Source organism: Petaurus breviceps, unplaced genomic scaffold (genome assembly GCF_028583685.1).
Source record: "Petaurus breviceps papuanus isolate PSGF00001 unplaced genomic scaffold, PetGlider_PUasm1.0 186, whole genome shotgun sequence".
Taxonomy (NCBI): domain Eukaryota; kingdom Metazoa; phylum Chordata; class Mammalia; order Diprotodontia; family Petauridae; genus Petaurus; species Petaurus breviceps.
Window position 1 is genome coordinate 46051064 of NW_027185798.1, and position 12095 is coordinate 46063158.

General features: G+C 33.8%; 1 protein-coding gene across 1 annotated transcript in view; it reads left to right on the forward strand.

Moving 5' to 3' along the window:
- KCNA3 (potassium voltage-gated channel subfamily A member 3) overlaps positions 1–9310 on the forward strand; it is a 32212-nt gene extending 22902 nt beyond the window's left edge. The window contains exon 2 of the mRNA XM_069090401.1: positions 1760–9310. The gene's annotated coding sequence lies outside the window, so the exon portion shown is untranslated. The remainder of the gene's footprint in view (positions 1–1759) is intronic.
- The last annotated feature ends 2785 nt before the right edge of the window (positions 9311–12095 follow it).

The following is a 12095-nucleotide window of genomic DNA, read 5'->3' on the forward strand; positions in this document are numbered from 1 at the left end:
GTTCAGGTACTGCCTCCTTGAGGTCTTTCCCGATCCCCACAGTTATTAGTATGTCCCTCCCTCACCCCTAAATTACCTTGTATTTAAATTGCATACATTTTGTATGCACTTATTTGTCTTTGTGTTACTTCTCCCCAGTAATCAGTGCCCCAAAGACTGGTCTTTTGTTTTTATATTTGTGTTCACTAGCCCTGTCATGCTGCATAGAAGGTGCTCAATAGATGCCTACCAGCTTGAATTGAATTGTCCAGTTACTGATGGTTTCTAATGGTTGATACATTGACATGTGCAGCATAGCCTTGGCATTTTAAGTTGATAACCTTATAGAAAAATAACATATCTTGTACAATAGCTAAATTTCTGGAAGGTATTTATAAATTAAATTGTTATAAACTAATTCATTTTCCCATTTATTTCCATTATCAATAAGAGGTAATTCACTTTATCTATTTGGTTTTCAATTTCCTGGGTATCCTAACATTTTAAGTTTGTTTCTCTGCTCCATCCTTTCCACATCCTTTTCATCAAATAGTTAATGTTAAGTACACACAACAGAGTCTGCATTTTTGCAATATGAATTATAGCTTTCTAATTTCTTTAAGCTTCCTTTTTTTGTAAGTGACTTTCAGGCATATTATTCACACTAAGACATTTCTTATTTTAAAGGATAAAATTATTTAAATTTCTTTGTAATAATAAATATAAACCTAGGTATGTTATCCTTTGAGATCTAGAATGTTTTTCCACAGTGTTTGTTTTGAGAATGTTTCCTTTGCTTTACTCCCCATGAAACTGATATGAGCATGGAATTTCCCATGGCTTCAAAGTCAGCACTGATATTGGATTATCTCAGTGGGGTATGCAGAGAAAAAAAAGAAAGAGAGGAAGAAGGAAAGAAGGACAGAAAAAGATAAAGAAGGGAGGGAAGCAAAAAAGAATGAAAGTATGGAGAGAATAAAAGGGAAGAAGGGAGGGAGGAAGGAAAGAGAAGGACAGAAGAGGAAGAAGAAAGAAGGGATGGAGGGAGGAAGGAAGGGAAGGAGGAAAAGAGGAAGGGAAGGAAGAGAGAAAGGAAGAAAGGGAGGTAAGAAGAAAGGAATGGAAGGAGGAAGGAAGGAAAAGGTAAGGAAAAGAGAGAGAGATCAATAAGCCCTTGGAAATATACATTTTTATGTGAACATTTGGGAATTTTTCAAATGATTTTAAAGATGACATTTACTTTCCAATTAGCCTGGTCAGATTTTGTTGACTGTTTCAGATGGAACTTTTGTGTCAGCATCAGTGAGAAAAATAGTCAACAATTCAGGTACATATTTGGATTTTTCCTGGCATATATGTATATGTATATGCACATAATAATAATAGCTAACATTTACGTAGTGCTTACTATGTGCCGGGCACTGTACTAAGCACCTTAAAATTATTCTCTCATTTCATCCTCACAACAACCTTGGAAAGTAGACATCATTACTATCCTCATTTTACAGATAAGGAAACTGAGGCAGCCAGTGATTAACTGACTTGCTCACATGTATACATGCATGTATATTAAACATGAATGTTGCACACTGTGTTTACAAAATTAATATACTTTAATAATTTTTCTTTTTAGAGCAAGAAAATTTCCAAAATTCTAAAAAGAATTATGTGCAAATATTTTCTACTTTGTCATTTTTATTTTTCAGTTTTAATTTTTATTTTGTCTTTTTTTTTCAAAACTGAAGTCTACAGTAATACTGTTGTTTACTCTGCCCAACAGATATCTGAAGAAGCCTCACATAAGAGCTGTAGAACTGTACTGTGAACAGTAAGATATTCATTTTTTTTTTCATCACATAGATCAAGAATGCAATGACTGGTGACTGTGATGGATGGATATCTGCCTGCTTGCACACGTTTTTGTTTTTATTGGCGTAAAACAATTTTCTAATTTACCTGTGTTTCCTAACAAGTGCATTATGTAGAGGGAACAGCCCTGAACCTGGAGGATTATCTTCAAATCATGTGCAATATAAGAGACTGATGAAAGACAAGAAAGAAAAAAAAATATTATTTTTTACATCATTTCAACCTTTTGAATACTTGGTGGAATATAAGCATTCAGAAACTGAAAAAAAATCACTGCTGCTAATAAAGAAAGCCTAAATGTTTGGTTTGAAAAGATCAATGGTTACTATTTTCTTTCATAATGAACCTAAGTATTGTCTTCAGTGCTAAGATATTAATGTTATGTTCTATTTTCTTTGTAAAACTTTATTTATGAAAGTATGTATTAACCAAAGGCTCTCTTATTTCTATTACCCAATTTCACATAAAGAAATAGCAAAGTCTATACTGTGCCCAGAATAAAGGCATTGAAGACAGACTTGCCTAAAAGAAATGTGCCTTGCTTTATGAAGCAAACTCCATGCATTGTTTTAAAAAAAATCAAAATAGTAGATTTGCAAATTAATCTTGTCTTAATCTAGGACTCCAGCTTAGTATTAACTGTGCTAAACCTTATGAAAGCATGTATAGTACTCACTATACTTTTCATCTTGATTAAAAAGCATAGGATTTAGTTATAATTTTAAATAATTAATATCAATTACTCAACTGTTATTTTCCATGGGATGTTAGAAATGGAACTTTTGAGAAAGAAGCAAATGCAGTATTTCACCTGTCTTTAAGAGTAATTACTTCAGAAGCATCCCTGTGAAAGTCTAACTTTTAACATTTTTATTTTCTATATTTATACTTTTTTAAGAAATTTTTTTTGCAAAAAGAAGGCAAAGTTTTGTTCGGGTAAGGATGGTAGTAGATTGTAAAATTGTTTCTCGTTTTGTGGCAGTTCACTTCTCTACCTTCCTTACATGTTCACTGTGACATTTCAGCAAAATAGTAGCTATTTGTACATTATTTTATAGGCCTTATGGAAAGTCTAACTATGACTGTAGTATAAAGAAGACTATTTCCTCTTGCCCATATTTCTTTTTCCAAACATATCTAGACACCCGCATAAATATATCCCTTTTTTGCTTTTTAAATGCCACATAAACTTACTTTTTTAAAACGTATAGAACTAGAAAATGTTTATTTGGGCTTGAGAATTGAGCCTTCATTTATAATTCCCTTTGATTTCATTTCAAAAGAACAATAGTTGCAGAATTTAATTGTTAAAAGAGTTGCTAATTTGTTAAAGTCCAGGTGGTTTTACAGAATCTGAAATAAATATCACTTGTCTTATAGGAGCTATCTCAGATGAGGCAGTTGAAACTGGAATAGAGGATTTAAAACAACCCCATGTCCACTAACAGGAAAATCAAGTGTACAGCAGAGATGGCCCAAGCATGTGGTTTTGTGCAGTCTCCACATGTGCTTACACATGGAAAACGTACTCAAATGCTGATCATCTCTTTCAGGGCAATATGTCGAGCCTAGATTAGCATGATAACAAAGTAAAAGGAAAGACTGGTAATTTTCTGGCAATTTTGACGTAGGTGGCCATACTTCATCATAATTATCCAAATAATTTAGTATTACAGTGAATTTCGCGTTCCCCTCCTTCATTGTATGTTGTGTTGGCCAGTTGTATATAGCTGATGATCTGCACAGTAGCATAGTCAGTCCGTCCCAGCTATCTTCAGATGGTAGCCTGAGATAATGAAAAAAGCACCAAGTGCAGAGTGGGCTAGCCTGGCTCTGTTATTTATTTCAACTGTGTGAGCTTAGATACTTCACTTAACCACAGTGAACCTCAGTTTCCTCATGACTAAAATAGGGCTTATGACATTTTCATGACTGACCTCATTGGGTTGTTTCATATAAAGTGCTTTGTAAACCTTGAAGTACTAAGTAAGTGTAAACTGGGATTCTTACTGTCATCACAAACTAGTCAATCACATAACTCTCCATATTAACTGATTAGGATGACTGAAATGAACAAACCACTTATGCCATCGTTGGCTTCAAACTGTGAAAGTAAATGGACCTCTATCTAGATCTCCATCTCTATATCTGTCTACCTATATCTCTATAGCTCATAGATATCTATCAATATTGATGTATCTACATCTATCTGTGTCTATAGCCACATCTCTACGTATGTCTGTGAAAATAGATATACATATAGATGTCGAGATAGATGTAGACATAGACATAGAGAGGTCCAAAAAATCATCTCAAATACAAAGTAATGTCAGAGTAACCTCATAACAGACTCACCTGAAAAAAGAGTGTCTTGTCTCTGATGAAATGCAATCATTATCTAAATTATCCTCCACATTTTATCTTCTCAAACGGAACAGTTTTACTATGGGAATCAAACAATTCACCAAACTCCCATCCAAACATTTAATTCACCTATTTATGAATATGTGACAGGACAACTATTTGTTAACAGATCTCATTATAAAAATCAATGTTAGTTAGCTTGAGAAGGAGCAGCCTAAAGAAAAAGAATGAGATGGGATGCAGGGAACAAAGGGGCTGTGAGAAGAAAGATGACTTCCTCTACCTTATGGGAGTAGAAAGTGAAGAAAATGAAAAGAGAGTTAGGATTCAGTTTAAAAGAAGAAAGCAAAGAGCCTTGGAAATTCCTTGGATTAAGGAATTTCTCAGGTAGACAGATTGGGTAGGGTTTAAATAAAGTTAGATAAAGGATGATTCCTATGATACTAGAGAGAGCGATCTTCACTTATATTGATTATCCATTCAATTCTGAGAGACATTTTGGTGAGCCCTAGGGGATTACAAAACTAAACTGATGAATTTTTGGAGTGCAGTGCCTTCATATGAAGCACTCTGATAGGTTAGAATTCTGAGCATGATATTGTTGGTGTTGTCTAAAATGTATAACGCTTGTGTGTTCTTTCTGCATAAAGTAATAATAGCATTTCTACAGCACTTATATGCTTCCAAAGCACTTTTCTCACAATAATTCTGTGAGACAAGTAGGGCAAATACACATTTATTGAGCCAATGTAGTCTCAGAACTCCTCCTCAGTCTCTTGATCTCATGCTCTGCTCAGCATTTGCGGACAAAAAGCACCACCTCCTCCCTTAGTGTTTATTGACTAGTATTTTGTTAGAGCCCTAGGGGGGAAATGCAGTTTTAAATCCTGTATGATCCTCAATCTCATTGCACCATAGTGGCCTCTTAGATAATATTAGGAAAGGGGGGGAGAGGGGACTGTAGATGCCCAAGATGGTCACCTGAGCTTTTAGAAGGTCAATGAAAAGGAACAAATAAGTCATAGCCGCTTGATGAACTCCTATGGCAAAAATGCCACATAGCATCCTAACCTGTATGACTTCAGGCAACTCATGTAACCTCAATGGACTTCAATTTCTCCCTCTATAAAGCAACAGACCTGAATCGTTGCTCTCTAGTGTCTCTACCAGCTCTAAGATTTGTTCTAATGATTCCAGAGGTTTGCAATGTCCTGAAGAATAATTTTGTCAAAGGTTTCCTATGTATTTCTGAAATCTTAGGATTTAAATTAAAGAAAAATTTAAAAAAGATCTAAAGTGTCAACTGGATGTCGAATTTCAGAGGGAGGACAGGAATTCTTTTAACCCTTTTTAAAATCTACTACTGACCTACATGGAAGAAGATGGGGTGGGATGGGAGGTAGCTGGGCCACTGATTTCATGGGAATAGGGAACTCGCAGGTGAGGAAATTCTCTCCAATAAGTCAATTCTTTCTCAGCAATTTTGCATGACCTAAAAAAAATCACTTAATACCAAGAGAATGAAGATGGAATTTTTTATTTGGTTGAGTTCAGTTACATGTTAAGGTACTTTAAAATCCCTATATGAAATGCAAAAGAAGCACACAGATTTGTTGGTGAAAATATAATTGAACTATACTTTAAGCAAATCAAAATACTATATTCAAAAAGAAGAAAAACCAAGAAGTTATTAAGGATTTTTTGCTTTGTGTAGGATTCAACTTACCCTATCTTGATTCAATTTACACATAACTATTCAGAGAGCTGTCTCTCACACAAGGGTTTCATAAATATTTTACATAAGTTATAACCCGACTGACAATTTTTTTTAAGTTTTAGATTTAAAACATATTAGAAATTTAACTATTTACATTCTTATTTCAAAAAAATTGGCAACATTGATACTTAGTGGTTCTAGCTTTTAAAGAGATGTTGAAATAAGATAAATACACTTAGTTGAATTTCTAACATTCTTATGTCACCTTACTAAAATAAGCACAAGTAACTATATTAAATATTATCAGTTATATAATTTATATATTTTATAGCTTTACCATTGAGTATTGATTTAAGTATGCATATAAAATATTTATTTATACTCCTACCTAAGGCCAACTCTTTGACCAGCCATATATACTCTTAAAACTTTACCAGACCTGAAGTAAATATATTTTAAAAATAGAATTAATTGATCAAGCACATTTTTTGCCACTTATAAACAATGAGCATTCTTTTGGTCCTTGTAACAGGTACCATAAATTTTTAAATAATCATGGGTATTTGTAAGGTATTTTGACCCTGTCAGAGGAGGCCTAATTTGTAACCATCTTGTAGTCATTCATGCTCATGAAATATAGGTATATCATGGACCATATTGTGGTCAGGATTGGCATCAGTTTATATGTTCAAAGAGTAAGGAGAAAGGACATAGATGTGCTGCAAGTTATATATTCTGACTTTGTACAATTAAGAAGTAACTCACAAGATACATCTTTTATTCCCAATAACCTTTTCTGGAGGCTAATCTTGTACTATAGAAATCATTTAGTATTGTTGAATGATGTTACTAGGAACATCATTGAAATAATTTTAAAAAACTGTTAATTAAATTTGAATAATTCAAAAAAGACCTTGTATTGTCATATTTATCAGGAGTTTATGTAATTTCACTCTATCCCCACCATTTAAAAAAGAGGCAAGTTTTGGTCATAGATTTTAAGCCTCTATCACAACTGGAAATGTATATTTTAACAGAATGATTCATTGAAAAATCATTTAGTCTGGCAAGTTTGAGTTCATGAATATGTATTTTTTTCTTTTTAGGCATGGCCTTGTATACTGGTGTTATTGGACTTTGTTCATTCATAATGGAGTTAGTAAAATATGCCAGATTTCAGTCCTAGTACATTGTATTACCACTGTTCCTAGCCAAAATTTGTGATGCTTCTCATACTGAAGCTTAACTCATATTAATGTTCTCATGGTCTGGTTTCTAATGCTGGATTAGGGGGAGTTTTGTGAATTTATTTCAAGCTAATCGTCATTGTGGTTTTCTAAATAGTCATAAAATCTTGTAATGCTGAATTTCAGACTAATGTTATCTATGTGTAACCACAATCTAGTTCAGAATATTGCCTTGTGAATTTTAACTGTATTGTGTAGATTATATATTAGAATTGCCACACAAAGCATTGTCTTTCTTTGACAGAAACTGATATAAAGGAAAGCAAACTAAGTTTGTACAACAAATATGTCTATGTAAAATGCTTCTAACTGAATAAAAGAGAAATACAGATAATCTACCCAACAGTTCCTTTTTAAAGGCCTATCCTATTAGATGCCACATAAGTGAGGGCATATTCGTGTAATTTGCATAGATTAGAATACTAAATATATTGTCTCCATACTAGAATGCCTTTTTTTTCCTTCTAAGGTGACCACCGTTACTTTTCTTGAACTTTTAGAATAGATAGAATTTTTTAGAATAGATAGAATTTTTATGTCAGACATTCAAAAAACAACCACCTTTGAAGTTTCTTTTTTTAGGTACAGAATTTTATTAATGTTATTTTTTTATTTTTGAGAGGTTTTTGCTAAATTATAAAACTAAGTTGAATCACAATGAGCTATTTTCCATTAAAAAAATCCCTTTATAACGTCCATATATCCTTATCACAGTAAATGAATTTAATGTTTTAAATCTATTTGTAAAAATCCATCTTAATAACTGATTCCTGCACAGTCAAAGGGATCAGCCTAGCAGTCAATCCCATTCAGACATTATTTTGACTAAAAATATCAAATGATTTTTAAATCTCAATGTTTTCCATCATATATATTTTTCAAGCAGTGCAGGGAAAAATCACTTTTTCACATTATTTTCTATGTTATAAGAACTAGATATGTTATATCCTATGGTCAATCTGATTAAACCTTTGCTCTAGGTATATCAAATCATGCCTTTTTTTCAGATTTATACCCTTTCCTCACTTATTAAAAATTTTAAAGTCAACTTGATCTTAAAAAATATAATTCAGATTAATTCATTAAACTTTATTGCTAATCAGATCAGTAATATGTACTAAAAAAATCTAACTATTTAATTCTACTATTTTCACCTTAGGCAATTTATTTAATCTCTCAGTGCCCTAGGCAGCTCTCTAAAACTATAAATTGCAGATAGAGTGCCAACATACTTCAGTAGGAGGAATTACCTCACCTGGGTGTTTCCTGTACCAATTAAATCAGATTCAATCTATATCACTATCCTTTATACCTTGCACTGATTAAGAACACCCCACATTTCCTCTAACTATTCATATAGAATACAGAACCAAATGTCTTATTTCAACCTTATTAACACTCGACCTTTTCTGGTGTATGATGAGATTTAAGTCAATTCCTTAAAATCCATTTAACAATTGATTTCTTTCCCTTTATAACTACTCACATTAAAAATGGAGCCCAGTGAATTGTTAAATGATGTTGCCTCAACACAATTGCAGATGTTTTGGGTGTATATTGCTATGATTCTCTAGAATAATTGATATGCATCAACATTGCTTTTCCTATGTGAATCAACAATCTGTGATATATACTGTACTTTTAATGGCTAGTAACATAATGTTGCTGTGAAAACTTTAATGGAACATACATTTTAGCTGAAATTTCAAATTTCCAACCCAATTTTATTTTATTTTATTTTATTGGCCAACACAGGTCAACTACATAAATACTAACTTTTTTTGCAGAATGAATGACATAGTTTTATAATTATGACCATAATCAATATAATTCTAAATTGAGGTAGAATATCAATTTTATACCAGATATTTCATTACTATGTTCATAATTTCCATTTTTAAAAATTCAATCATGGTTATTTGTTACATATGATGTAAAGTAAAAATGAAATCTCACTTTCTGCTCTCTAATTTCAATTCCATGATGACTTTCCCTTTTTGTTAATTAGCAGTAAATACAAGTGAGTTTTGATTGTGTGATTTCAAAGATATGATCAAGTTTCTTTTGGTTTTCATTGGAATTTTGAAATGTTAAGTATTTCATATGCAGAATTCAATAAAATGGCAGAAATATATACTGTTTTTATTAAGTATCTTTTCCACTTGATTATGTTGGGGGAGAGAGAGAGAGAGAGAGAGAGAGAGAGAGAGAGAGAGAGAGAGAGAGAGAGAGAGAGAGAGAGAAGGAAGGAGGGAAGGAAGGAAGGAAGGAAAAAACTTTCAAAAACATTCCCTTGCCAGTGGCCTAAGAATTAGTCACTTGTAAGAATAGCTCCACAGAAGCCTAAATGTCTCTGGTGGATGTCTGTAGTCTTTGTTAGCTCTTTAGAACTTAGGAACTCCCACTTATTTTCCCTCTATTCCTCAAACTGTTGGCTGCCTCACAGACTAGTAAAAAACCATTATAATAAGCATTTAGGAAGGTAACCTATGAAAGTGTGCAAGTTTACTAACATTAGCTGTCAATTATTGCTTTTTAGGTCTTCCTTGTATCTCCATGGTCAGGTTAATATTTCATAAAAGTCAAGCCAATTCTACAAGCATTTATTGCACACTTACTACTGCACCAGACTCTGTGCTAAGTGCTGAGAAGACAAGAACAAATAGAAAGAAAGGTAGTTGAGACATCACATACATTTATCTGGGAATGGGTCCTGGTGGCAACATTCAGAATGGTCAAGACTTCAGTCACTGGATTGACCAGGAAACTAAGCAGAGGCCAATCTAATATCACTTAACTGGGTTCTAATTTTTTTTTAAAGAGGTCTGATCAAATGAATGATATAAATCAGAAGTTAATAAAGCATTTGGAAAAAAAAAGTCTTATCATAGTTCTCTCCCTCCTAATCTTACAGCACCAAAACAGTGAATTTATGTTTGGAAATGGTTAAAGCTGGCCTACCCTTAAAGGTTCTAGTAACTAGCTACAATTTATTATCATCAATATTCTGAAACTTTACATTTGCAAGTGGAAATAGAGTGTTGAGAAGCAGCATAGGATGGTGGCTAGAAAGCCTTCTTGGGAGTCTAGTTTTGAAAAATGTAACCTCTGCTCTTGCCAAAATTGATCGGAATGCCCATTGTAGCCACGGGCACTTTTAAATAAAGTGTAAGGATCACAAATCTAGAAATGGAAGCCATCTTGTCCAACCCTTTCATTTTTTTTTTGCCTTTTTTTGGAGGGCAATTGGGGTTAAAGTGACTTGCCCAAGGTCACATGGCTAGCTTTTATGTTAAGTGTCTGAGTCCAGATTTGAACTCAGGTCCTCCTGACTCCAGGGCCAGGGCTCTATTCACTGCGCCACCTAGTCACCCCAGAATAGGAATAGTTTCATTTTAATAGATGATTCAACTATGATTCAGGAAACTTATGAGACTTGCCTGAGGTCACACAGGTTTCTTCTCTAATAAACTTCAACGTTTTAAAACTTAATGACTCTATTTTCCACTCTTCTCAAACACTGGTAAATTCAGTCATCTCTGGTAGCGAATATTGTGAGAAAGTGAAATGCTCCAAGTGAAACTTACTTTATGATTTTATAATTTTTTAATTTTATTCTGAACTTACACTTAATGACATAAGGGCTATGTGAGAAGGATGGTGCAATATAAAAAAACCTTGTCCTAGACTCAAAAAATCTTGATGGGAGCCCAAGTTTTAACAATGAATAGCAGGGCAACTTTCTATGCCTCATTAAGTCTCAAGTTCCTCACCTATAAAATGGGGACAATTGTATTCACATTATCCACTTCAAGATTGTTCTGAAGAAAGTGTTTTTCTAAACCTTGTGATAAGTCAATGAAAATCATTATTATTATGTTTAGATACTAAACATAAAAGCAAAACCCACAGTCAAGCCATTTTTGCTTAAATACGGTCAGTGTAGGTATCATGTCACTTCTCAAATAATTTACTAAGAGAAAACAAGAAGAGGAGGAGCAGGTCAAGCAGCTACCCAGATCTCTTAATTTCCAAAGGTCTATGTGGTAGACACTGCAAGGCTCTGTGACATTCAGCACTTTGGAGAGTGCTGAGTTCAGATAGGTACTTAATGCATGCTTTGGATGAAGATGGTGAATATGAATCAACTACTAGATAGTATCACATTAATCTTTATGATGTCCCCAGAAGGTAGGTGTCAGGTATTACAAGCTTCAATCATTATGCCAACCATGAAATGGGCATCAGTCTACACGACGAGAATTGAAAAATAATCATGAAGGTGGTAATGAAAATTAGGTGAAGAGTCTGAGAGGAAGTGTGTGTGTGTGTGTGTGTGTGTGTGTGTGTGTGTGTGTGTAAATCATCTCTTTGGTTTCCATAGGAGTCAATATCTGTGGGAGAACTGAAGATATTTGCTGCAGTGAAATGCTTGTTTGCTTATATTAGAACTGTAGTAGGAGGTAGAGAGAAATAGCATTTGTTAAAGTGGATAACCAGTATAATTTTACTTATGATAATGTGTCCTAGATTTAAGAAAAGATGATGAATTCTTGATGTGGGAGGCACCTCTGGGGTAGCAGAAGCCCTGAGTTCGAGTCTTGACTCTGACATCTCCCATCAGGTAGTAGTAGTATCATTATCAATATCTTAATGGTTTTCCCCCTCTGGAGCATTCTCTATGACAAGTAAAAAAGCATTGTACTATCAAGTATATTCTGTTGTTCAGTCATGTCTGACACATTGTGACCCCATTTGGGGTTTTCTTGGCAAAGGTGTTAAGACTGGTTTGCCATTTCATTTTTCAGCCCATTTTATAGATGAGGAAACTGAGGCAATTGATTATGTTGGGGGGAGAGAGAGAGAGAGAGAGAGAGAGAGAGAGAGAGAGAGAGAGAGAGAGAGAGAGAGAGAGAGAG